Source organism: Pteropus vampyrus, unplaced genomic scaffold (assembly GCF_000151845.1).
Source record: "Pteropus vampyrus isolate Shadow unplaced genomic scaffold, Pvam_2.0 Scaffold234, whole genome shotgun sequence".
NCBI lineage: Eukaryota > Metazoa > Chordata > Mammalia > Chiroptera > Pteropodidae > Pteropus > Pteropus vampyrus.
In genome coordinates, this window is record NW_011889015.1 from 882,755 (window position 1) to 887,541 (window position 4,787).

The 4,787-nt window shown below is 33.9% G+C and overlaps 1 pseudogene; it reads right to left on the minus strand.

The window, feature by feature from the left end:
* Positions 1–2,230: 2,230 nt before the first annotated feature.
* Positions 2,231–2,963, minus strand: LOC105301287 (annotated as a pseudogene).
* Between the last annotated feature and the right edge of the window lie 1,824 nt (positions 2,964–4,787).

Consider the following 4,787-nt stretch of genomic DNA (forward strand, 5'->3'; position numbering starts at 1 on the left):
TCTGGGCACAGAATTCTCTTGGACCCAACACTGGTAAACCTCATCAGGATAATGTTAAATTAACTACATGTTCCTTTCCAGCTTGAGTCTGCATTTTCTAGTTGCTTATTCTTATCTTCGAATCATATCCCACATGAAAATTGAACATAAAAAATGGAATAAAACAAAACTGAAAGTTAAGTAGTACTCCAGCATGAATCATTTAAATTAATCCTCACAGTTTTGTAACATAGGCACTATTGTTATCTCCATTTTACGGAGGCAGAAGCTGAGATTTTAAAACTTAAGCAGTTTTTCTAAATTCGGGTACTGAACGGAGGAGGTCTGACTCCACGGTTGCTGGTTTTCAATCATCAGGATCTATCATCTCTCCCAGAGAGTCTCTGTATTAAAAGCTCATATTTTTCAAAATGTTTTTTTCTGTAAAGCTTAAATGTTACACATATATAGATAAATAGAAAAATCAATTGATATATATATTTATTTCAGGTAAAAATTTAGGATATATGAAGCAAAATTAGCAAATATATTCTCAGGTTTATAGAACTTATACTCAAATTTCACATTGAGAGTGCTCTACGATCTATACATACAAATAAACTCATGTCCGAGAATAGCACATAAAAGGTGACAAGAGAAACTCCAGACATTATGTATCCAAGACAGTGACTTTATTCTACATGACTTGCTCTACTCACTCTTTCTCAAGTACTCTTTGCCCGACTTGTATTTTTGCCTCATACTTGTACTTGGGAGTACATCCTTACCTGTTCTGGAAAATACTTTTCGTAAGCCAGAGAACTTCCTAAGAAAAGAGCCCCAGAGTGGGAATTTGACCAAATGGGTTTTAGCCCAGGATCTACAGCTAATTATTTTTGTCTATTTATGGTCACATTTCTTCACATTTCTAGGCCTCAATTTATCATCTGTAAAATGAAGGGAAAAGAGCTCAAGGACTATATGAACCAGTTAGCCTAACCCTCCCTGCCATTCAATGATTCAGTCTCATATTTATCATCTCTACCAGGATGTTCTCTAAATCCTGCTCAAATCCCTCTAGAGACATTCCATTCCACTAACTCTGTATAAGAAATGTTTTCCTTTATTTGAACCTCAATCTTCTTCTATGTGGTTTCCAATTTTGATCCCATTTCGTCCTCTTGAGTGTCCTAGATCCAGGGTACCCATTCTCTCATTTTTGAAGAGAGCTATTCTGTCTCTTGTCCTTTCCGCCTTTCTCAAATCTCAGTTCTAGACTAACAGCTTGGGGTATTTTAACCCTCCTTATGAAATGATTATGACTCTTTTGCTCTCTTAGTCGCTCATCTCTGGAATGGGTTATTTGTCAATGGTGCTCTAAAAGTCCAACATCCAGAACAAATAACAACAGCAGCAGAAGCTAACATCTAGTGCTTGTCATGTGCTGGCCACTGTTTCAAGTGTTTTATACATATTATTTCATTTAATCGTTCTAGCAGCATTATGCAGTTGTACTATTATTATCAACATGAAAACTGAGCAAAAGAGGTTAAGCAGCTTGCCCAATTACATGACATAGCTGGTAATGTCACGAATTCAGTTAATCTGGGCTGCAGAGTCTATGTTCTTAATAAGTGGGATAAACTGCATTAACTAAAATGTATACTTAAGACATAGTTTATATACCACTAAATTGACTGAGATTGACATCTTTCTTATTCTAGATTTTTATGAGTACAGCCTGATATTTATATATATATATATATATATATATATATATATATATATATATATATATGTGTGTAGACTCCAATTTTGAAACCTCTATGAAACACCTACTATATATTATGTACTGTGCAGAACATAAAAATTTTAAAGATAAAATAAAAGCCATTCTCTGTTAAGTTGTAAAATACACATGCAAATAAGATACTAAAATGTAATGTTGTTAAGTACAGTTGTTCTTTTTTTAAAACTTATACAAATACCTTTATTTGGTTTTAAATGTACATAGCAGTACGCATGTGAGTGAGGAGGCTGCATAAGACCTATAGGAGAAAGGTTACAAAAGATACACAAAAATGTTCACATTGAAAGTATGAAGGTCCTTATATACTTTCTTAAGAATAAGCACATTCTATAAAAACGAGAGGGCTGCGACAAAGAATTTTGAAGTTCAAGAGCCTGTCACAATAATGAGATATAATAAATGGACAAGAGAAGTCTTACAAGCTTTTCTGTTGTCTAATATTCACTGAAGTCCCATTCATTTTTCAGGAGAGCCTTTAGTGCTCACTGTCTGTTGGATGTTCTTTGTGGTCTTCTCCTCAGATTTTACAGTTTATGGTATAGGTTCTACTTCTTTCTATGTCTGATCCACTGGGATAGGCTTTTCTCCAGAAATTTGCAGCACAAATTTGGGTGGAAATTTTTGTCTGAGGTCTAAGAGTAAAGCATCCATATGTGGGCTCTAGAAAATAGAGCTTGGTTCTTCTTTTCTTTTGGCTTAGATTTGACTTTATTTTGCTTTTCATGACCTTTAAAGTGCCACCAATACTTTTTGGAAGGATAATATAGACAGTATGACATAGCTTCATCAAAGACTGACTAAATGACATGACTGCAGTAAGCACCCTAGAGTTTATAACTGTTGCTTGATAGATCACTCCAGCAATGATATAGTAATCAGTCAATGGGATAACTTGGGTAGGGGACTGCCACTACTTGGGTAGGGACTTTCCAATGATAAAAAGAATGAGCTCTTGAGCATATAAAAGGATATATTCCAGTTTAACTATCTGATTTAAGTGTCCTAATGTGAGCATCTGCATTTTGACCACTTCATTATTACATGTCCTCTCATAAAAAGGAATACTTCTTTCCAGAAAGTAATCTAGGACATTGTCACTGTTCAAAATGAGGACCCAAAAACTGTCAACCCAAGAGATTCCTAGCAGATTATTGTGGATATCCATGGCAACCATAATTCCAAAAGCATTCGCAGGTAATTCAGTTGTTAAGTAAGAACTTTATTCTAAGATTAATGAGAACACAGAGAGCACAGCTAATTCTAAGAGAATGAGAAATTACTTAATCAAGGGAGTCACATCGAGTAGGTTCTTTAGAGATTTCTAGGACCTCTTTGGATGAAAAAGAAAAATATTGGAAGAAATACTTCATCTATATTAATTATCATTTTAAAAATATGTCTCAATCCAAGGATTAGCATTGTGTTCATCAGACAATGCTTCATGAAAACCACTATTAAAATAAATAGGACAATGTTTGGTCATTTAGGGTCTTCTAGAACTTTTATTTTCCTCATGGTTTTGCAAAGATTCCATTCAACAAATTTTAATTAGTATGAGATATAATCTACTCAAGCAGAAACATTCTAACTCATTTAGTGATGTTGTGTGTTATGAAATGGTAGTCCCACCATGAACTAGCTTCTTGTCCTGTCTGCTAATTTTAATCTCTACTTTCTAAAGTTTAGATCATGACCAGAAGCAAACGAAAAAACAGGAGTTTGGTGTTCTCTCTATAATCTATGGACAGGTTAATCTTTTTATAGAGGGCCTATTTCATTGTGTTCTTACCATAAAAATATCTTTAAAATTAATTTTAGGTGGCTTTAGAAAGCTCAATAAATTCTAGGATTCATCAACTTGTTAATATTTTCAGGCCTAGACTTATTCCTTAGTTATTTTTCCTTATATATGTTATTTTCTGTATATGTTATTATTATTTTTTAAATTGGTGCTTATGGCTATATAGAAATCCCTTTTAGGATTACTTGAGATTATAAAGTCAGACTATCATTTTTGAGAAGTATCTCTTATATCATTGGTTTTAAATTTGAGCCATCATCTTTTTAGGCCTTGATTCAAGAAATCTTACCAATATTTATTGCCTTGGAAATTTGCCATCTTACATGTGTGACTTCCTGCCATGTTTCCTTCATTCATTTCAGGTATTCTATAGCCTTTTTGCTCAAAGTGTGGTACATGAACCAGCAGCATAAGCATCCTTTGGGAGCTGGTTAGAAATGTGGAATCTGAGGCCTCCATGCTAGGCCAACCGAATCAGAATGGGCATATTAAAAAATAATACTAATAAAAAAATAAAAAACATTAAGTTGTCTTTAAGTACATCAAATTAGAGAATTAATGTTGATAACAGGGCAAAATAACTACCTTCTCATTTTTACCCCTCTGACCAAGTCTTTAACAATTAGTCTAATGGACTTTTGATAGGAAAAATTTTACTTCAAGGTAAGTAAAGAATTTATCAGATAGTTTATTTCCAGCTACATATTAGTAAGAGTAGACTAACATTTACATAGGAATTATTATGTATATATTACAACTCTTTAAATTTATCATCGTATTTATTCTTCCTGATATCAGAGTGATGTAGGTACCGTTATTATAATACCCATTTTACACATGAGGAATTCGAGGCCAATGTTGAGATGAATTTTTTGCCTGATATCACAGAGTTCTGCAGAGCTAGGTTTCAAATTAAGTCTATTTGTTTATAAAATCTGTACTTTACATGATGATGCCAAACTGCCTTTTCTTTTGACAGAATAAGCCTTTTAACAAATTGCACAGAAGCTGAAAATTCCCCTCACCATTATATTTGTCTTTCTTTCCGGGTTCAAACTGTCTGATTTTTCAAGCTGCTGCCTCTGCCACCTGTTAATAATGCCTGCCTACACCCACCTCTCATTCACTAAACATCCCCTGTGAGAGTAATCCAAACACTCTCTTACTCATTGCCTACCGCTTTAGTTGTGAAATGCT